Genomic DNA, 24,202 nt, shown 5'->3' with positions numbered 1-24,202 from the left:
AACTGCATGTGTAATGACAAGTTAGAAAGGTGACCAGTTATTTTAAATTTTTATTTATTTATTTTGATTTTTTGAGACAGGGTCTCATTACATAGATCACACTGGCCTTGAACTCAGTATGCAGCCCAGGCTGGCCTCAAATTTGCAGCAAACCTCCTGGCTCAGCTTCCTGAGTGGTGGGATTAGAGGCATGCACTACCACTACTACAGCTGGGTAAACAGGTATTTTTTTAAGTACCCCAAACCCTCTTCTCCCTTGCAATTTTTAAGTTATTTTTTCATCAGCCTGCTTCCCTGCCCCACCCAGGCTACATCAGGTTTAATAGAAACCTGGATCCCCTCAGTACTATCTTTATGCAGCCTCTTCCCAATTAGATTTGAACAATCTCTTTCTAGATCCTGCACTTTCCCACAGAGCTGCCTTCAGTGCTGCTTCATGGGCTACACACCTGACTTCGCAGGGCTGAGAAAGGTGCTGGGGGGACCAAATCTATGTTCCAAGTTACAGCAAGTGACTTGTAACCACCAAAACACAGGCCATGAGAAGTTGAGATATCCAGTGTAAGAAAAAAGTTTTATTATTATTGTCTTTAATGGCAATTTCCCCCAATTTTCAAATAAAAGGCTGCACAATTTCATTTGCTGCTGGGCAATGAAAATTACGTCGCTGAACCTGCTTCTGATGACATCCACAGCCAACACCTGTCTAGAATTTCATGGAACACTGTAGCAGAATGGTCCAACCAAACTATTCTCCAATTCCTCACCCACAGAATTATAAGCAAAAAAAAAAAATGCATTCCAATGAACAATTAAGTTTTAACATAATTTGTTATGCAACAATAGTTAACCTTCATCCTTGCTTTCCCAGGCAAATTCATTGTTCCTCCCCCATGCTCATCTAGGCTCATAGTTCCTCTGAAGATTCAGCATGCTTTCTGTGATATTTTGTGATATGTTTCTTCCATTATATAAATAATTACAATTTTGTTTGGAAAACTAGGGAAGAGTCACACAAACTAGAATCCTGGAGACGCTGGCTGGATGAATGTTTGTATTTCTAGAAATTCACATCTTTTGTTTCATCAAATGTGGATAATATGTTTTCAGAAGAGACAATTCTCTTCCTGGAAAAGAAAATAGAATCTAAATGTGAGGGATGACTTTAAGAAAGAAAGTGAATAGCATCTAAGGATATGAGTATGTGAAAAAATTAATAGGAAGATTCTCTGAATCTTGACATCTTTGAAACATTTGAAACATTCAGAAAAATCTGAATCTTTGTAATACAAACCCTGGTAAGGAAGATATAAGTGATGAAAACCTTAATTTCTGAAAGGAATTTCTAAATGGGTAATAATATACCATACCTCAACAAAATCAGCCAGTATAGACAGTATGCAAAACAACTGCTTTTTAAAAGACAGAATTTTTGAGGATATCAATAATGCAAAATTTTCCCTTAGTCACTCCTGATAAATATTTAGTCATCCAGAACTCTGGGACTTAATGTTTATAGGATGGTGCAGCTCTAACACCAACGAAAAGGCTCCTTGATACTTTGGTCTACATGTTCTCATAGTAGCCGTGCCTGAGAGAAGTTTTAATTTGTGATTTTCAGGATAATAGAAGAAACTGATGATCAAAGAAGTATGAAGAATACTACAAAAGAGGAAGTGGAGGAATTTTAAAGAAGTAATTTAAACTTGGACCATGCCTTATTTACTTTTTTCTCATTGCTGAGACAAAATACCCAACACCCCAAGTTAAAGGAGGAAAGGTTTATTTTGGCTCACAGTTTGTAGAGGTTTCAGTCCATAATCAGTTGGCTCCAAGGCAGGGTGGGATGGCAGAGGGGCATCACAGAGGAGAAAAACAATTCATGGCGTGGAAAGCAGGTAGAAACAAAAGCAACAAAAGCAGCAAGCAGCAAACAACAAGCAACAAGGAGTGACCCTACTTCTGTCCCTTATATCCTACCCAGGCTATCCACCCTTAAGGAAGGTAGCACTCACGCCCAGTGAGGGGCAGCCTTAATCCTAGCATTGCACCATGAATCAATCCCAGCATCACACACCCTAGATCCAGCCACCTCTGAAAAGCCCCACCTATGACTGCTTGAGACTTTAGGTGGACATCTAGATACAAGCTATAACAGTCCAGCATTGTATATTTAACATTACATCACACTCATACAATTAAAACTTTATAAATATAAAAGCACCATTAACCTTAAAGATGTGATGAAAATTACTTTAAATATGCTTAATATATATTATAAATAATATGGGTTTGGATACATTCATAGTCATGTTCCTACCATAGCCACCACCACAGAACATTTCTATCACACTAAAAATTCTCTTGTGTGGTCATTTTGTATTCAACTCCTCTTTTTTTTTTTTGGAAATAAATCACATTTTAATTACCTGGTTTTGCTTAACCCATAAAATCAAGTTCACAGTTTTTTTTTCTAATCTATTTTTCTAACAGTGTGGCCTAATACATTTTCTAAAAATTTCTACATTTAAAAAAATATGTTTTCTACCTTTCTGTCAACCTCAAAGCTAACTTCCCTTCCATTTTTAATCAAGAGGTAATAACCTCCTCAAGAAACATCACCTCAGGAAAGCTCAGTCACCTCAAAGAAGTATTAGTCCCACTAATGGGAGGGGAGGGCAGTGAACCATGGATGCAAAGAACTTCAGAAAAGGCAAAAAAGAAAACCCCACAAAAACACAGGAAGCAAGCAAGTGTTCATTGTTTCCTGGCCTCTTCCTGAAGGATCCACTTAGTAAGCTGTCAACTCCCTGGTGGGTCAGGTGGCCCCTGAAACATTCCATCCACTGCTCTGTCTCAGGCTCTGCAAGGCCTACACAGTGGTACCAGAGCAGGCCCGAAGCTTGTTTTTGCTCATGATCTAACCTGTGTTCCCTCCATGCCGTGTGAGCAGGCTCAGAGCCCATGCTTGGCCAGAACAAGCACCCGGCCTGCATGCCAGCACCACCATCCAGTGCTGTGCCAGTCTGGAGCCACAGTGGTGACAGATCAGAGAAGGTAGATGACAGATACTATACAAGTGTCTACCACAATAAGAAATTGGGCTTTATACTCCAGAATTCCTTTGAAATTCTGCTTTAGATGGTGGATTCCTCTGGGACTGACCCCTTCCCACATGGCCTAGATAAAGGAAAAAGGACTGTCCCCTGGGCTACAGCCTGAAAAGGCACACAGGAAAGACCCCTCCATGCTTGAGAGAGAAGCATGGCACTCAGGTGCACGCTGCCTACTGCTTCACCCCTGCTTGGTGTGCCTACTGTGGCAGTGATTTGTCTGTCTTCCAGACACAAAGTGAGGACACTTGCTTTGTTTTGAGGGTTGAAGTGTGACAACACAGCTCTGGCATCTCAAGCAGCAGGGGAGAAGGATAAGGCAGAAGAGTGTCTTCACATAATGGCGACACAACCACCTCAGTCACTAGCACAGTTTCCATGACCCACACGAAATCCTTCGAGTCTCACACATGCCCCATGACATCCCCGGCAGAGGGCTTCTCTAATCCACACCAGATAGGAAAGCTTTGCTTTATTTCTTGCAGTCTAAAAATACACATTGGTTTTCCAATTCTTTGTAGTGCAAGCTCAGATACCACACTTCAAAGATACACTCAGAAGCACTAAGTTAGACATAAACCCAGGGGCCACTGACTTTGCCCAGCCTCTCATACTACAGCACAGATTGAATCTGGAGGTACTTCTTTTCTTCTGAGAAAAAGCATAGAGCTCAGAGATGTAAGCTCCTTGAGTGGGGAAATTCCTATCATCACGCACAAGCTCCTGACCTGGGGAATGAAGTGTGGATGCAGGGAACTCGACACAAAGGCTGGCTGGGAGGGGCTGCTTGGTTTCCATCTTCGGTAACTTGGGCAAATCACACAGACCTCTGAGACTCACCCTACCCTATTCCTAGAACAAAATATATATTTGAGAAATTCTCATTATTATCACTGTACTTCTCACTTCCTAACACGGAAGGAAAAAGACTACTCTGGAACTCCCTATTGAAAACTAACATTAAGGGGGACACTAAAAACCAATCCAGTGGCCAACATAATAGTGGGAATCTCAGCAAGATCTAACTGGCTCGAGCAGGGAAGTATCTCCGGTAGAGATCACTAGCATCTTTGTCAGTCAAACCTAGTAGGAATAATCTAGAGTTCTTCAGCAGAAGAAAGGCCTTCAATTTCATCTCTGTCTCACCCAGCTGCCATCCACAAGGCCTTGGCCACCTTTTCTGTGTGCAACTTTCTTTGCTCAAGAGGAAACGTCGCAGCCTTGTCTTTCATTTCCTTTAGCTTTGAAAATAGTCTTTCAAAATTTTCCAAATCACCTCCTCCAGTGGTAAGGCTGTCTAATTCTTGAATATCCAGATCTAACATGGGATCCACAGTGCTACTGACCTGGGCATCTGCTGTGGTTGACACACCACCCCGACTGTCCGGGAGGGATTCTGTCCTGTCTGTTGCTGACAAAGGGGGCTGCTCTGAGTGATGGGTCTCTGTTGTTCCAAGGCTGTGGTTTGTCTCAGCCAATGAGTTGAGAAGGCTGAAGCCTTGGTTCCTATCATTCTTCATCACTACATTGGACCAGACACTAGCATTCAAGGCTTGTACAATTCGCTTTACTCCTGTAGATTCAGGGAAGTCATCATCCCCCTCAGGGAACTCCTCTGGACTAAGCTCCACTAGTTCAAAGCCATGTTTGATGCACCATTCTTGAGCTTTTTGTTGGCTTACTCCATCTTCATACACTGTCATAGACCAAGATCATCACCTCTGGCACCCACGTTTCTGCCAGGGGAAGCCACCAGGAGATGCTGTCGAGGCCTGATTTTTGTGAGCTGTCAAAGTAAACCACAAATGCCTGGACAGTGTCTGCAATTTCCAGGGTGACGAGGAATTTGTTTGGCACCACAGATAGATTAATATCCGCTGAGTAGTATTTATTATCAATGGTCCAGGAATAGAATCTCACAGCGTCATTGGAAGTCGCTTCCATAAGAAGATCTTCTGTTCTAAGGATATCACAATTTTGAATATTTGAATTTATTAAGGATCCTTCATTTTATGGACATTTAGAATAAGGAAACAATGTCACTCAGCGCTCTTAAAAATGTCACTTTTGGGCTAGGGATTTAGCTCAGTGGTGCTGCTGCCTGCCTCTCAAGCACAAGGTTCTGAGCTTGATCTATTGAGCCAGCTGGTCCCCGGCGAAGGTGAAGCAGCAGCTGGTGACAAATGCGCAGGGGACACCAGCAGCCATCGCTGTGCCCGCGCGAGCCAGGGCGATCCCGGCCGCTTGTATTCAACTCCTTTCCCAACTTCTGCAACTGGTCTGTTTTTACTGTAATTTTATTACATCAGATTTCATAACAGACAATATGCACAATTTGGGGTCTGCTTCTTTCACGTAGCAAAATGCATTTAAGATTCACTCATATTCCTGTATGAATCAATGCAAATAGAATTTTAAGACGCATGCCAAGTATATACTTAACTTTATTTGAATAATAATAGGAAGAATAAGGAAGAGGAAGAGAGGAGGAAGAGGAGAAAGTGGTGTATTACTTTGCATTACTATCAGTAGTGAATGGAATGCAAAATAATATAATACACTAGTGAAGTCCCTGTTCTGCAATATTATCATTCCATATTATAGGTGTTTACTTGTTTGTTTTTAAGCTATTCTGACAGGTATGCAGTTGTACCTCAAGTAATTTTAATTTGCATTTTCAAATTACTAATGATGCCAAACAACCTTTCATACGCTTATTTATCATTAATATATTATCTTTGGCAAAATATCTGTTCAAATTATTTGTATGTATTTTTAAATTATTATTGAGGTTTTGGCTCTGTCTCTTTCTTCTAAAAATATTGCATAGCCTGAGTCAAAACCGAAAAAGAAAGGAAGGAAGGGAAATGAAAAAAAAAAAAAAGAAAGAAAATAGAAGGAAAAATGGAAACAAAGCTTTTGTAAATAAGGAGGGGAAGAAGGGTTGAAGGGAGGGGAGGGGAATGGGAAAAAAAGAAGATATATACAGGTACAAATTCCCTATGATGAATGTTATCATTATGTATATCTAATATGTACCAATAAAATTAAGTAAATAATAAAATAAGAATAGAAGAGAATGGAAGGGAAAAAAAAAAGGACAGAGGAATATGAGAAATGAAACCAGTGATGTGTGAGGGGACAGCGCCCTCTACAGGTTGGATTTATGAGGACCAATGCTCCTCCCACATTGCCACCATACTCAGTTTACCTTCTCACTGATGTGCTTAGTTTTCTGAGAATTTTATGTAGCACTTATTTGGGGGAAAGAAGAAAAAAAGTCTTAGAACAATTGACTGGATGAGTTTCTAAGAATAAAATAAGAGTTTATTCATTTGAACATCCTCCAAACTACACTGAATGTTTACTACCTATAAGCTCTTTATTGAGTGTTCAAAGTGCATAAATTTATTCAATTACACAGATACTTACATATTGCCTGAAGTATGTGGGGTTTCAAGGGGCATTCTTGGCCTGACAGAAATAGTGGACGTAGAAGCAAACTTAGTTCACTTTAACCAGCAACAATAGAAACATGTGCTTACTATGAGGAAATGAGACAAGGAAGTGATCAGGCCTGTGAAGGTATAAGAGAGGCCATGGAAGCCTTCTGGGGAAAGAGGCCATCTGTGTGGGCCCGTGATTGACTTCTTTGGATTCAGGATAGTGTGGAGACGTGGAATCTAGTATTTACTGTTTAAGTGTGATACGGTGGAGATCCTTGGAAACTAAATAGAAATTCCAAGGATGGATAAGGAAGGAAGCAAGAAGGAAGAAAAGGTAGGGCAGAGACAGAAGCAGGTCGAGAGAGAGAAAGAAAGGAAGACATGGAGTGTCTGAAAGGAAATACATTATAGCTTGAAAATTATTATATCTGGTTTATTAGATTGTAAAATATTTTAAGTTTATTTTTTTATACTTTTATGCTAACATTTGTATATCACTTATGGAAAAATATTAAAAATTATGTTACAGCTTGTGGAAAATGAAGAAAACTACCAAAATTCTTATAAAGTAGCAGGCAGAAAGGAAGTTGCCATTTATAAGATGGGGAGCATATAAAATCTCTGGAGGCTACTAGCAAGGAGGCAATATAATATAATGTTTCTTTACAAAAACATACATCCACATGTGTGATGTGCACGGCCATGCACACATGCATGAACTCTGCTGCTATGCCAACCTTCAAATGTCTTTCCTGATGAAAAACAATATAGAAATTTTTTAATCTATTAAAATGCTTGGTAGTTTATAGAGTATAAAATTACGGAGAGTGAAAGAAATAGAAATGGTAAAATCTGATATAAATAGCTGTTAAAATTTCTTGGTAAAGTACTAGAGCCAACCTAGGAAATTGAAAGGCAATAATCATTTCCACTTTTCTATTTGGAGAACCTGAAACTGCACAGGTTAGGCGGTGTTCTGCAAGCACTTGGAATATTTTCAAGATCAGGAAGTTTGCCAAACCCCTAACGCTGTGTAGCTTTGGAACAGACATCAGAGTTCATACTCAATTTTTCCCACTTGGATCAGTCTTTCTCATGCCTCACTGGTGTATATTCTTTTATTGCATTATATACAGTTTTGATGGGAATAAAATGATCTGACAAGTGAGCCTGCTGCAGACAGACAGGCAGGTCTGCACACGCCCTACAGAGGTCCCGAGTCCCCCAGAACATGCCAAATCAGCCCGCTGAAAACAGGCAGGTCTGCGGACACCCTACCAAGGTCCCCAGTCCAGTGGAACATGCCAAATCAGCCTGCTGCAGACAGGCAGGTCTGCGCACGCCCTACCGAGGTCCTGAGTTGAGTGGAACATGCCGAATCAGCCAGCTGCAGACAGGCAGGCCTGCAGACACCCGACCAAGGTCCCAAGTCAAGCAGAACACGCCGAATCACCCGGCAACAATCCACTGGACCCCACCCCCACCCCCACCCCCACCCACCCCCGCTCCTATGTACAGCCAGCTGGTTCCACACTACAAAGACGCAGAGGACACTGGACCACCAGACCACGGTACTAAGTCCTGTTGCTCCCAGCCCAGAGGTAGGGGCTTCTGAGCCACCATCCCACTGCTCCTGGTCCAGAGCAAGGGGCTTCCCGGCCACCATTCCTCCCGCTGCTCCCAGCCAAGAGGAAAGGGCTTGTGGCCACCTTCTGTCACATTGCTCCTGGCCCAGAGGAAGGGGCTTCTGGGCCACCATCCAGCCCACTGCTCCCGGCCCAGAGGGAGGGGCTTCTGAGCTGCCATACCACTGCTCCTGGACCAGAGGAAGGGGCGTCCCAGCCACCATCCTTCCTGCTGCTCCCAGCCCACAGGGAAGGGCTTTTGGGCCACTATCCCTACCACTGTTCCCAGCCCCTGTCCCACCTCTCCCAGCTCAGAGGAGGTAATCCATACAGGCGCCAACAGCCGGCCCCGCCCCAGTCGAAATAAGAAAATACGTAAATATGTCTCAAAACCAGACTTCCAGATCACCTACAGCAACCCCAAAGGGAAATGAGAGGGAACACTGTGATACTCAACCACCTGGACCCACTGAACTGGCAACAAAAGGGGATCTGGAAAAAATGAAATCAGAAATAATTTCTCAGATAACAGGAGAAATTGTGCCCCTTTATTAATCAAGACATGATTAATAAATCCAGAGAGGAGCTCAGGAACATGAAGGAATCCCAACATAGGAAGCAAATGGAATCCATAAAACAGGTGCAAATAGATTTCCAGGACATGAAAAACTCCAATGAAAGTCTATACAGCAGAATGAGCCAATGTGAGGACAGAATTTCAGATATAGAAGATAAGATTGCAATTAGTGACCAGGAAAAGAAAAGTTGCTTCAAAATTATAAGGAAACATGAGAAATCAATCCAGCAACTGCTACATGATGCAAAGAAGCATAACATAAGACTGACTGGGCTCAATGAAGAAACAGGAGAGAGTGCAGATGACATAAAAAATCTCTTCACTGAAATAATGGCAGAAAACTTCCCAAGAAGGGGAAAAGAGCTTGACATACAGATAAGTGAGGCATATAGGACTCCAAATAGCCTTGATCAAAAAAAATCTACAGATAGGCATATAATTGTTAAGATTCCAGAAACTCAACAGAAGAACAAAATTCTACAAGCAGTCAGAGAAAAGAAACAGCATATACAAAGGAAAGCCCATCAGAATCACAGCAGACTTCTCAACACAAACCATCAAGGCAAGAAGAGCTTGGAGTGACATATTCCAAGCCCTAAAATAAAACAGCCTCCAACCCAGATTGATGTACTCTGCAAAACTACCTTTCAAAACTGATGGAGAAATGAGATACTTTCATGACAAAGAGCAACTTAGGAACTTTGTGAATACCAAACCAGCACTCCAAAGAATTTTACACAATATTATGGAAACAGACATTAAGGATCACAACCCCAGGAAGCAAAGCAGAATGAACCCATCTGGCATGACAAGAAATTAAATGTAAAGGGGATAACCCAACGAAAAGAAAAAGTCATGGCAATGACAAGTCAATACGTTTCAGTTATAATCATCAATGTTAATGGTCTCAACTCACCGATCAAAAGAAATAGACTGACAGAATGGGTCAAGAAGCAAAATCCAACAATATGCTGCATACAAGAAACACACTTAATTCAAAAGGAAACTCACAGACTGAAAGTTAAAGGGTGGAAAACAATAGTCCATGCGACAGGAACCTGAAAAAAAGCAGGAGTAGCTATCCTCTTGGCAGATCAAGTAGATTTCAAACCAACACTGATGAAGAGAGATGAAGACGGACACTACATCCTTGTAAAGGGAAGAATCCAATAGGAGGAGATGACAATCATAAATATCTATGCACCAAACACTAGTGCGCCCAGCTATATAAAAAAAATACTAATGGACATGAAAAGTCATATATGCACTAATACAATTCTAGTGGGGCACCTCAACACCCCATTGTCACAAAAAGATAGATCAACTAGACAAAAAATAAGCAATGAAATACTAGAACTCAATCGAACTCTTGAACAAATGAACTTAACAGATGTTTACAGAGTCTTCCACCCCAAAAAATCAGAATACACATTCTTCTCAGCTGCACATGGGTCATTCTCCAAAACAGACCACATAATCACACATAGAACATGTTTAAGTAAGTGCAAAGGGATTGAAGTTATCCCCTGTATATTATCAGACCATAGTGCAATGAAATTGGAGATCCATAGCAAAAGAAACTCAAAGAATTTCATAAACACGTGGAAATTGAACAATACACTTCTGAATAATGAATGGGTCACAGAGGAAATTAAAGAAGAAATCAGACAGTTCCTTCAATTAAATGACAATGACAATACAACATATCAGAATCTATGGGACACAATGAAAGCAATCTTATGAGGGAAATTCATAGCAGTGAATATTCATATTAGGAAAACAGAATGAGCCCAATTAAACAACCCAATGCTGCAACTCAAGCCTTTAGAAAAAGAACAGGACAACCCCAGAGCTCATACAAGGGAGGAAATTATAAAGATCAGAGGAGAAATCAATGCAATGGAGACTAAGAGAATGATACAAAAAAATCAATGAAGCCAAGAGTTGGTTCTTTGAAAGAATCAACAAAATTGACAAACCCTTAGCCAACTTTGTCAGAAAAAGGAAAGAAAAGGCCCAAATCCAAGCAATTAGGAATGAAAAGGTTGAAATTACAACAGACCCAGCAGAAATCCAGAGGATCATCAATACCTACTTCCAGAACCTATATGCCAATAAGATGGACAACACAGAAGAAATGGACAGATTCTTAGATACATATGAATTACCAAAGTTTAACGAAGAACTAAAATTTCTGAACAACCCAATATCAACCAATGAAATTGAAAATGTAATTAAAAACTTATCAACTAAGAAAAGCTCGGGCCCTGATGGCTTCACTGCTGAATTCTACAAGACATTTACAGAGGAACTACTGCCACTACTGTTTAAACTCTTCAATGAAATTGAAAGGGAAGCAATACTCCCAAATTCATTCCTGAAAGCAAGCATCACCTTGATCCCCAAACCAGAGAAAGACCCAACTGAAAAGGAGAACTATAGGCCAATCTCACTAATGAACATAGATGCAAAAATCCTTAATAAGATACTGGCAAACAGAATGCAGAAGATCATCAAGAAGATTATGCACCCTGATCAAGTGGGATTCATCCCAAGGATGCAGGGATGGTTCAACATATGCAAATCAATCAATGTAATACACTGTATCAATAGAGCCAAGGACAAAATCCATATGATTATCTCCATAGATGCAGAAAAAGCATTTGACAAAATCTAACATGCATTTATGATAAAAACCCTACAAAAAATTGGAATAGATGGTCTCTACCTCAAACTGATAGAAGCCATATATGAAAAGCCAACAGCCAATATCATACTAAATGGTCAAAAACTGAAATCCTTCACACGAAAATCAGGAACAAGATAAGGATGTCCACTATCACCACTCTTGTTCAATATAGTTCTGGAAACATTAGCCATGGCAATTGGACAAGAGAAAGAAATAAAAGGAATAAAGATAGGAAATGAAGAAGTCAAATTGTCATTATTTGCAGATGACATGATACTGTACATAGAAGACCCCAAGAACTCCACCAAAAGTCTTCTAGACTTAATAACCAAATTCAGTCAAGTAGCTGCTTACAAGATCAACACACAAAAATCAATAGCTTTCCTCTACACAAATGACAGACTCACTGAGAGAGAAATAGGGCAAATAATTCCTTTCACAATAGCATCCAAAAAACTGAAATACCTAGGAATGAACCTAACAAAAGAAATCAAAGACCTCTTCTCTGAAAACTATGGCACTCTGAAAAGAGAGATTGAAGATGATATCAGAAAATGGACAGACATCCCCTGCTCCTGGGTAGGAAGGATTAATATAGTGAAAATGGCCATACTTCCAAAGCTGCTATATAGATTTAATGCAATTCCAATTGAGATTCCCAGCAGCATATTTCATGGACCTTGAGAAAACAATCCAAAAATTCATTTGGAACAAGAAGAGACCCAGAATAGCAAAAGCAATTCTAGGCAACAGAGACATGGCAGGGGGTATCACAATCCCCAACCTGCAACTCTGCTACAGAGCTACTGTGATAAAAACAGCATGGTACTGGCAAAGAAACAGACTTGAGGACCAGTGAAACACATTAGAAGATGCAGAAACAATGCCAGACACACTCAGCCATCTCATCTTTGATAAAGGAGCCAAACACCCTCACTGGAAGAAAGATAGCCTCTTTAATAAATGGTGCTGGAAAAATTGGGCTTCAACTTGCCAAAGATTAAAACTAGACCTATATCTCTCACCATGCACTAAACTAAAATCAAAATGGATTAAAGATCTAAATATTAAAATAGAAACTCTGAACCAGTTAGAACAGAGGTTAGGTAGAACCCTTGAAGACATCGGTGTAGGAAAGGATTTTATGAACAAAACCTCAGTTGCCTCTGAACTAGCACAAACAATCCACAAGTGGGATCTCTTCTTATTAAAAGGCTTCTGCACAGCAAGAGAAACCACCAGCAGTGTGAAGAGACAACCTACAATGTGGGAAAACATCTTCACTTGCTCTTCCTCAGACAAAGGTCTACTATCTCAAATCCATAAAGAACTTAAAAAGATCAGACCTCCCAAATTTAAAGACCCAATCCAAAAGTAGGGATCTGAAATGAACAGACATTTCTCACACAAAGAAGTAGAAATAGCAAATAAATACATGAAAAAACATTCAACATCACTGGTCATTGGAGAGATGCAAATGAAAACAATGCTGAGATTCCACTTCACTCCAGAAAGAATGGCTGCTATCATGAAATCAACCAATAACAAATGCTGGTGGGGCTGTGGGGAAAGAGGAACCCTGCTCCACTGCTGGTGGGAGTGTAGACTGGTGCAACCACTATGGAAATCAGTATGGAGATATCTCAAAGAACTAGGACTGGAAGTCCAATTTGATCCCACTATTCCCCTGCTGGGGATCTTCCCCAAAGAATTAAAAGAATCATACCACAGTGATATATGTTCGCCCATGTTCATAGCAGTGCTGTTTGTGATACCTAAAACTTGGAAACAACACAAATGCCCATCAACTGGAGACTGGATAAAGAAAATGTGGGTTTTTTTTTTATAAAACGGAGTACTACTCAGCCATAAAAAATGAGAAATTAGAGACATTTATAGCTAAGTGGATGCACATTGAGGCAATACTCTTAAGTGAAATAAATACGACACACATGTATAAATACTGAATAGTTTCTCTGGTGTGAGAAACTGAAAGTGTAAATAAGGACTAAATGTATAATAGGTAATGTGAAATAGGAAGAAAAGGGGCAAAGGGGAAGGAAGTTGGAGGGGTAGGGGAAAGGATAAAAGGGAGTGGGATTAATATGAGAAAATGGAAAAATAGGAACACAATCTTTGTAAATAGGGAGGGATGGGCTTGAAGGGAGGGATGGGCAAGGGTGAAAAATAAGAATCAAGAGAGACTATGTAAAGGTGCAAATTTCCAACAATGAATGTCATTATATTGTATACCTAAAATGTACCAATGATTAGAATGAATAATCAATAATGCAAAATTAGAGGAAAAGGTCCAAAGGGTAGGGGTCGTGGGAGGGGCAGGGAAAAAGAAAGAAGGGAAAGGAAAAATGATGAGAAATGGAAAAAATGGAAATATAGTCTTTGCAAATAGGTAAGGGTGGAGGGGGTGAAGGGAGGGCTAGGAATGGGGAAAAAATAAGAACCAAGATGCATTATGTAAAGGTACAATTCCCAATGAGAAATGCAATTCTGTTGTATACCTACAATGTACCAATAAAAGAATTTAATAAAGTGTAAAAAAAATGATCTGACAAGCAAAACTTGAAGTTTAAAATAGTCAATGATTTGCAAATCTGGAATTTTAGAATTAGAGACTAAATTTTACCCTATTGGCTATTTTCTCCTATTTTGATACATTCACCTGTCTTTATCTTTTAATATAAGTTAATGAATTTTAGCTTTCCTTGTAATTTTTTCTGCTTATTCAGTAGAAAATTCTAGTTGCCCTTTTAACTCAAAAAAAATAAAGGGATGAGGCATGTATGTAAACTTAAATATGATAGACTGTGATGTGTTGGATACATGAGATGATTATAAGAGAAAAATAAAATTATTTAGAAAATACCACCACATAAACTTACTCAAAGTCATAAAGATTCTGAAAATAAGTACTTATCAGTAATTACCATCTTTTGAGGTACAAGTGGTTTGTTATTTCAAAGTTAAATATTGTCAACAAAATAACAATTTATAAAATTATGAAATATGGTAATTATTTTTTATCTTTTTGAGAAAGTAGAATGCAAAAATGTAGCCAGGAGAAAATAAGAAATTGCTATGATCTTAGTACCATCATTAACTGCCTAATATTTATTGAGTACTTATTTTTTATTGTTATATACTTCCAATATATGATAATTATGTTAGTTTTGGGTAATACATAAATAAAATGTCTTGATCATGTATTTTGTTTAATCTCTTTCAATAACTGTGAGTATAAACTATTATAAATCCCATTTGTTAATTAAGAAATAGGCACAAAACAAAAACAAATTGCACAAGATGTTACAATTAAATCATAAAAGGAATTTAAGCTCTAAGAATTCCTGTAATTAACAGTCATATTGTATCTTGCCCCAGCCTCGACCATTAACATTTTTGTATACTTCCTTTTAGGTTTCTCTATTCATACACATAAATATTTAAACAAATCACAATGTCATATATATGTAGGTAAATAGATAAAATTTTATTTTCTATTTACTTAGTGGTTATCCTGAAATCTCTGTGTTACTAAGTTTTTTTAATATAATTTTCAGTGTCTATATTCTATAATATGGCTAAACCACAACTTAGGTAATCATTCTTAGTAGGCATCTAGACAACTTCCTATTTTAGTTAATATTTATTCTCCTGAATCTATAGAACTTGCAGATAAATCTGTTTACTTCTCTTATATTTTTTGCAATTACTTTGCAACAAATATGTACATTTTCAAATTATCTTACATTTGTGAAATTATTACCAAATTGTCCTCTGGAATTGGTATGTCCCCCCATAGTGGTATGTAAGGTTATTTTCCTATAAATTCTTGTCACCATTGTCAAAGGCTTAACTCTTTTCAATTTGGTACATACAGAGAATTTATGATTCTGATTTAAAATTTTTTTGAGAATGGCATTTTTATAGACTAATAAAAATAAGCTAATTCAGATCTTATTTTGTGAATTTCTCTTTTTATCTGTTTTTCCTCCATTTTCCAATGCACTGTGCATTCTTTCTTTAGAACAATATACCACAAAGGGTGAACTTTATCATGTTATTTTTTAAAGAATAAAGTTAACCAACATAGCAGATGATCTCAAGGCAAAATGCAGATTATTACAGAAGAACCTAACTGTACTACAAAAGTATAAACCTATTTAAGGGGGTGGAAAACAGGAGCTGATCTAAGTAGTTCTAGAGAATGGTGTTTCCTAGGAATATTGCAAGGTTAAAGATAAAATGCACTGTATATAAACAATGTATGAGTAAGTAATTCTGAATTACTTCTTATGCAGTGGAGAAATGAATAAGTACATAAATTGTAGCCAGTGGATGCAGTCCTTCACAATATCAAACAAAGAAGTTACAAAAAAGCAAAGGGAAGGGCTAGAATGAACCCTTTGGTGTTGAATTAGACAGACATGTAAGTATGAACTGTGCTTAGATTAATATATGGACATAAAGGCACAAATGGTGAGTTTATGTACATAGATATATTTCTTAGCTAAGGAAATTGAGCTCAGTTGAGTGGGATCTAAACAGTAAGTACAAGAACGACCAGCAGATTTCTGTTTTTAAGTATCTTTTGCCAATAAGTGGTTGTAGGGCTTCTTAGGAAAATGGCTATTTCTAGGACTGGGGCAAGGAAAAAATAACATGGGGATGGATCATCTTGAAGTTTCAGAAAATGACAGAGCTTAAAGGAACAAAGCAATAAAGTGTCTCAAAAGGGCATGGGGCCACCATGGAATCCTCTATCTCCCAATGACCAAACCCAGAATAATCTGAACAATTCAATAAAAAATGATGGTATTCTCTACAACTCTTAGAGTAAAGAAAATGTGTCCCTATTTATTTTAATAACTGACTAAAATGCAGAAGAGATGGAACTTTCTTAAAGATGAATCCAAAATAATAATTGTACCAAAATGAGAATAGAAAATCATCACTGGAACACCATAATAAAAATTGCTGCTGGAAAAGTTCATGCATAAATGCTGAAAGTAGTGGGCAAAACTTAAAGGAGAAACAGGATATCTGGTTATCTATAGCATACCTTCCCACAGTATTTATTAATTACTCTGGTAGCTTCAACCTATGTCAGGATCTTTGATCTGCCTTCCTCCAGCAGGTGCAGGTTAATTCAAGTGTCCTTGAAGGTGGGCTGAAGTTACTCGTAAAACTTACAACTGACACAGTTTGGAAAGCGGAAAAGTTGAGTAACTTCATAGTAAGAACCTGGCAGACATCACCCTAACCCAATGATCAAGGTTAAAACCACTAGTGATGATGTTGATATCATTTAAACCTCAATATGAAGCCAAGGAAAGCAATACCCTTGGGTCTGTGGTATTTTCCCCCAAATCAATAATTTATGGGTAAATGTAAAATTAGAAACAAAAAACAGTTTGCAAAACACCTAACCAACACTCTTGAAAAATGGCAATGTCATAAAAACAAGGAAAGACTGAGGAACTGTTGTAGATTTGGAGACACTAAAGAGATATCACAACTGAATGCAACATGGCATCTGACTTTGGATACTGAAACACTAAAAAAAAAGGAAAAAATAAATGAAATCTGAATATGCTTTAGTGTACAGTATTATACCAATTTTAACATTTTAGTTTTGAAAAAACTATTATGGTTATGTAAGATGTGTGCATAAGAGAAGATGAGGGAAGGGCATCAAGAAACTCTGTTAACTGTATGACTGACAATTTTTGAAAATAAAAGAAAAAAATTCAGAATTTATACTGGAAGCATTGCCTATTACTAAGCACCAGAAAAATCACTTCATATAGCTGATCTAAACTTTTGTCGTATAATATGTTAATTTTAAACTTTTAAATATAGTTTATAAAATGACTGATCACAAAGACCAGGGGAAGTCACTAGTATATACTGAGTAGTAAAATATCCAAAATCAGTAAGCTAGTCCCCTCAAGTGAGATAGAAACATACTTCTCCTCAATTTGAAAACAAACATCTGTGTTTCCATGAAATGAATATGCATGACTAGCTAAATTGTAATTTGCCCAACCTCTGGCTTTTGCCAACCCCTGAATGAATGCACTGCTTCCTTATCCAAGAGAATAATGAGTAATTAGCAAAGAAACAACTTACAGCACAAAAAATCTTTGGAAAATCAAAAGCCAAATTCAAGTCCAAAAACACAAGAGCAGTGACAGAGTTATAGAGTCTAAGGAGTTGATTACATGCTTATAATTTTTCTAAGCAGGAGGTCTCAGTCTTTAGCATATAGATTCTAGTTGGAATTCAAATGGGGGAAGTTAAACTGTGAACTGGAAATGCAAAAATGTATGAAATATGTCCATTATAGTAAATATGTGAATTATCATGTCTTGTTTAAGACAACACATTCATATATATATTCTAGCCTTGAAAACAACATCTAGAAATTGGCAAAGTCATGAATAACACTGAAGTACGAGAACTTTTCAAAACAAATTTCAATGACAGAGGCAATTTGTCTGATTTTACCTTCAAAATAACCTAGAATAGCTGCTGTTGTGTCTATAAGCAAAATGAAGTTTAGCAAAGTCTAGTTCCTCTTTACTCAACACTTTTTTGTTAGCCTAAGAAATATTCTTCTCCCTCTGTATGCCTGAGATAATCAAGAAAACCAAAAATAACTTTAAACAATTTAGAGTTTGCTATGTCTTCTTCAAAATTGGTTGGCATTTTTCCTTAGTCAAAAAAATAATAATAATCACAGGCAATTTTGTAAGGCATAATGCTAGTAAATGTGGGACATGCAAAGAAAAATAAAATGTACTATCAAATTATAAAGAATCTTTGGCTTGGACCAGGGATGTAGCTCAGCGCAAGGTCCCGAGTTTGATCCCCAGTACCAAAAAAAGAGAATCTTTGGCTCTTTTGGGTGAAGTTAAAAATACAAACGGATAAATATTAATCAAGTTTTAAAACATTTTTGAGACCACAATATGATAAATCTCCTAAGAAGAGATCAACTCAAGATTTATCAAATAAATTGCACAGGTGTGGAGTAGAGAACATAGAAATAGAATGTATTTGGTCACTATCCTGGCACAGAGAGAGATAGCCAGACTGTTTCATTTAGCCTCATTATTTAGCCTTTGTCAGAGGCACTGGCACTGAAGAGTGCAGGAGTGGCAGGTTTCTGCGTCCTCTACCACTTCTCGCTGTCTTAGCTCCACACTTCATTACACTGACCAACTAGAGCAGTTTGTAGAGTGTATGCTAGCAACTCACAAGTAAATAAATACAGATAAAGTATGCTAGGTTGTATCCTCTTCTATAGTGTTTGGCAGGATCTTTTGGACCTTATCTGGAATTAACTGATTAAATATATGTTATTATTTGTATTATTTGTATTTGTAATATATTTGTCATTATATAGTGACTCATTTCTATGATGTTTCATCAATGTCTCTATAATCTAAAGTCAGTTAAATAAAAGCTTAAAAATCAGTCAATCACTCACTTGCTGGTCATTCCCTCCAGATGGTTTCAGACACATACCACTAAAGTTTTGGCCACTGGAAGAGAGGTTGTCCTCAAAAGACAGCATACTGAGAACAACTCAGGGTACAAATTGGCTTCAGATCTCCTTGTGGTCAGGAAGTAACAGCTGGCTACTTTTAAAAGCGGGCGTACTCAGGATGGTAGTGAGAAAGAACTTCAGTGAAGCTTCTACTTGTTCTCATGTCTTCATGGTCCATCTCCTTCCCTTCTTTTCCAGCCCAAAGACTATCACTCCAGGAAAAGGAAAAATCTTATTTCTAATGTATACTCATTTCTCTCTGTTTTACCCCTACGCCACCAGTATTTATAGCTGTGTGCTAAGAACTTGTACTTTACATTCTGTGGGTCTATGATAACTGACATCTGGAAAAGCACTTAGAGGCTTCTAACTCTTTGAGCATGGTGTGGAAGTGGGGAGTGTTTAGAAGTACAAATGAGAAAAAGAATTAAAACCAAGAGGGAGGACATCACATTTAATCATTACTTGGAAATATCCCACCACAAACAAAGCCATAATTCCTGTTAAAGTGCAGTGGAGTAATCCAGGCTGAGTAACCAGGGATGATTTCATATAGGAAGCCAACTTGGAGAGAGAAGTGAAAAAAAAAGGGAAGAAATTTGATAACTATGTAAAGAGAAAGAACATTCTGTAGTGCATCCAAAATGTCTGGAAAACTAGGACAAATGCATAATTTATATTACATAATACATAAGTTCAATAGCATTACACGATATATTCCATGTGTCACCACTCATTAGCAATGTGTATAATTTATCATTGTTCTGGGGAGAACTGCATCAATGGGGTAGGTTTGTACATTTCCATTAGCTCCTAATGTGCACCTACAATTGTATCTCCTCATTAAGTGAATCTGGGCCTATAGCATTACTGTGTCATCTGAGTCTTTATTCAGATCTGGCAAGCCAGCAGCTCTCTCCACATGGCCACCTTATCCAAACCAGTTCTGGGAATTATTGTACAAAGAGCCCTGCATCACTATATATACAGGATAGTATATTAATCTGTTAAAGTCACTCACAGAGACCTTTGCCTAGCCTAGATCATTAAATAAAGACATAAAGTAATCACTTAACATGGTCAAATGTACCAAAAATTGCCTATGCTTTAGACCTATAGTCACAATAAATTAGGAGAATGGTATGAGCTAAATTACTGAGATGAACATTTGAAGGGAGGAACAATGAGTTGTCAAGGTTTGAATTTCAAGATTTTGGATTAGACTGAAAAATACAGTCATATCTGATAGCAACAGGAAGCTATTGACAATTTCTGAGCAAGGGAGCAAGATTTTTAAAAAGCTGTCTTTTGGAAGTGGGGTAACATCAGAAAATAGGGAGAGAAAATAGCCTGCTATTATGACAGTGGAAATACCATGGACCAGGACCACGTGGAGGCAATAGAATTGAAAGGTTTCAGAGCTTTTGAAGGACAAGAAGAGTCAAAGTGCAGGGGCTGACTGGATTGTTTGAAAGAGGAGAGGGAAGGCAGCTCGCAGGTATTGAGCCTGAAAAAACAATGGTGCTGTTCTCAGGAAAAAGCAAGTGGGGTGAAGATGTTTTGAGCATAATTGGTTCAGACATAAAACAGATGATCAATACTTTTGGCCTATCCAAATTGGTGCTCAGCACTCCATCAAGGGGGACGTTCACTCAGTAACTCAAAATATGGCCTTTATGCTCAGGAAACAAGCAAGAGCACCTTTGAAATTTCCCCATTAAATATTTCTGACAATACTGACTAGAAATTTACATTACGTGTCAACAGCCAACATTTCAATTTAGGAAATTTCTTCATTGACTTACTACTATTCTACCAGAACAAAGAAAATTACTGAAAACCCTCTTGAGACGTTTTTTTTTATTTTCCTGTGAAGCCAATGAGCCTCTATAAACGAACAATTCCAAAAAGTGTTAGTAATCTGTTCAAGAAGTTTCTTAAAGTAAAAAAAAAGATACTAGCCATTATTAAGTTTTTGCTCTGGGATATGCAATACCTGTGGTATTTGACAGTGTGTTGCTTTGTCATAACAGCCTTACACTTGTGAAGTGATTTGTCTTGAAATTGTGTTAGTCTATGGAGAGTTTCGAGAGATATTTCCACTTAGCTTTTAAGCAAAGTGATAGCAGACAAGTGAACTTGAAAAAATCAGAAAATATGAAATATCAGAAACAAAAATAAAGTATTACAAATATCAAATATTCTCAGTATCAACACAGGAAGTAGAAAATTTCCATCTTTTACTTCTCAATAAAATTCCAGTCAAATCAAATCTAAATTGAGACACTTAGAATGATTAATAATTAATGTCCCTTTCTGGGACTTTAGCTCCCAAAGTGTAATTGATAAGTTTGAAATGGGATGGAGTTCAAAAGTGTTCAAATACCCTATAAATACTAATGATTTCATAGTATGCAAGCCTGCATTGAATTTACTATTTCATAAAACCTTCCAAAAGTAGGTATGTCATGTTTCATAGATGCAATCAAAAGTAACAGCAACTACTGAAAACATTTTAGATACAGCTATTATTTGGGGGAAATTTTTAATATATTTTTTAGTTCATCTACTATCCAACTTGGACTGGCATGCAGCCAGATGAATAAATGTAAGATCACTGAGTCTTCCAAGATCTCAAGATCAGATGTGATAACAAAATTTGTGCTAGATGAGCTGTAGCCTTGGAACAACCAGATCCAACACGGCCTGCCCTTTTAAGTTCTTTTCATTCCTATCAGAATTGCCCCAAAATGAATAGCTTCCAAGGGAGAGGGGGTAAGCCATGTTTTCTAAGTCCTATTTCAGTGTCAAACAAGAAATGCTATATACGGCCTTCAAAAAAATGTTGAAGTTTGAGTTTGGAGAGAAAGTACAAACAATAAATAAATACCGCCAAGTTTATAATTATTTTCTTCACTTTCAGGTTACTCCTTTATTTTTTAAAATAAAGAATAGTCACAATAAAAAGAGATGGGATTTATACAGTGATTTAGTTCACCAACATCCTGGCCCCAACATTCCTATCACCTGACACAAGTGTCCTGGGGCTGGTCCAGCCATGATTCCTATTTTCCAAGGAAACTTTTACTGCTGGTTTCAGTGTAACAAGTACTACACATGCCAGTGTGTTCCCAAAATATTTAGAGGCAATGCAGTATGATTCAGCTATTGAACTTCTCAAGGACAGGATAAACAATGAGAATGAGAGAGAGAGAGAGAATAAAGAGACCATATTTTCTCTTCTTAATTGCCATGTCAACCAATTAAAGCTTTTTAATTTTATAAAAATTCAGATTTAACAGCTTACATCAATACACAATAGATGGATATGTGCTGCACAACTTTAAAGGATTTAGAGAAAACTGTGAAAAAAAAGTGGTTCAGCAAATTGTTTGTTTTTCTCGTTCTGTACTTTTTTATTTTTTTAAGTCCATGTAGAAAATATTTACTCCCACCTGTCTTATCAGGCAGGATGATAAACTTCCTGAATCTGCCACAAATTAGAAGCAACTGTGATTGAAATTGACATGAAGAACCACTCTAATCAAATAATAATCGCTCTGAATCATTTGTAGGAAAATCCACAAAGTGATTTAGATTAAATGTCATGGCTCAATCTCTGCTCTTTCTGAAGGGGGAAGTCAGTCCCAACCAATCCCAGAGACAGGGCCAAGAAGCCAGCCTACAATTACTTCTACTTTCTGGCCCACAACATCGGCCAGGGAACTTGAACACTGTAGTAGACACTTGGATCACATTCTTAGAACCATGGATAATGAGGGGATGCTTTACCTGGGAACATTTTATTCCATCATTCAGTTATTGTTATTTGAATGGTTCACACAAGAGGAAATATTTCTTTTTGGTTTCTTTCTCTAAAACATCTCTCATCTGATTCTGTTGGTTTTTTTTCTTGTAGTGCTGAGGATTGAACACAGGGATTTCACGCTGAGCTACATCTGTATTAGCCCCTTCCCCCTTTTTATTTTAAACTTTGAGACAAGGTCCCACAAAGTCACTAAGTTGCCCAGGTATCACATTTTGGTATCATACCTGATCTTGAGATCCTGGAAGACCCAGTGATCTTATATTTATTTGGCTGGGTGCATACCAGTCCAAGTTGGATAGTAGATGAACTTAAAAAAAAAAGGATAAAAAAAATTCCCCCAACTCTACCTACAATGTTTTGCTATTACTTTTGGTTAAACTCGTGACCCTTTTGCCTCAGCCTCCCAGAGTACTGGTATTACAGCAAGTGTCATCATTCTGGATTTAAATTTCTATGATTCACAGCAAAATTATTTTTCAGTATTTAATTTTTTAAAAGGACTGTAGTGATTTTGCTTTTGTTGTGAGTAACCTCTCTCTACTATAAAGCATGTTGCCTACTGGTGTCCAAATATGTTCCCAATGTTTTATATACAAAGAGTGATTGAAAAATAGGGTGAAGGTTCAAATTTGAAAAATTATAGCAAAGACACATTGCCATTACTCCTCCTCAAAATCCTCTCCTTTGCTTTATCTCAGTGTTCATACCACCTTCTGAAGCAGTTCTGGAAGTCCTCTCTTGTGAGTGACTTTAGAAAGTATGATAAAAACAAAATGATATATGCAGCTGCCAAGTGCCATCTAACAGAAAGGCAGGCTTGGAAAACACCACAGTGTGACCTCACCTACCTTATTCACTGGATCTGGCAGCCACAGACTTTTGGCTCTTCCCCAAAGTGAAAAAGACCATGAAAGGGAAACAATATGAATCAGTTCAGGACATCAAGACAGCCACAGTAGTGCAACTAAAGAGATCCATAAAAGAGGATGTCCAGATATGCTTCAGAAAGTGGCAAGGATGCTAGATTGTGTTTGAAGCAAGTGAGAGTATTTTAAGGGGGATTAATGGCAATGTGTCTTTTACTACAATAAATTTTTAAAATTCAAAAACACTTCTCAACATTAGAAAGTATGAATTAAGTGACTATTTTGTGAGGGGGCTGTGGAAAGTAACACAGACACTTTCACCAAAGGATAATCAATCAACAAGTGAGAACATACTTATGACCTCAGTGATGATACACTACAAAACGTATTTCCTTTTATTTCAAACCCTAGAATGAGTTTGTTATAAACTTAACTGAAATGATATGGATTTTTAACTTTATAAAATGTGAGGTTAGTATCTAAA

The 24,202-nt window shown here is 37.7% G+C and overlaps 1 protein-coding gene and 1 pseudogene across 1 annotated transcript in view; both read right to left on the bottom strand.

Moving 5' to 3' along the window:
- The window catches only part of Znf385d (zinc finger protein 385D), a 1,018,268-nt gene that overhangs the window by 852,285 nt on the left and 141,781 nt on the right, over positions 1-24,202 (bottom strand). The window lies entirely within an intron of this gene.
- Positions 2,394-5,123, bottom strand: LOC147826430 (alpha- and gamma-adaptin-binding protein p34 pseudogene; annotated as a pseudogene).

The sequence above is a fragment of the Heterocephalus glaber genome, unplaced genomic scaffold (assembly GCF_053883595.1).
Source record: "Heterocephalus glaber isolate CG9 unplaced genomic scaffold, H.glaber_assembly_v1.0 deba00001472, whole genome shotgun sequence".
Classification (NCBI taxonomy): Eukaryota; Metazoa; Chordata; class Mammalia; order Rodentia; family Bathyergidae; genus Heterocephalus; species Heterocephalus glaber.
Note: the sequence above shows the minus strand (reverse complement) of the source record. Positions and strands in the feature narration are given on the sequence as shown.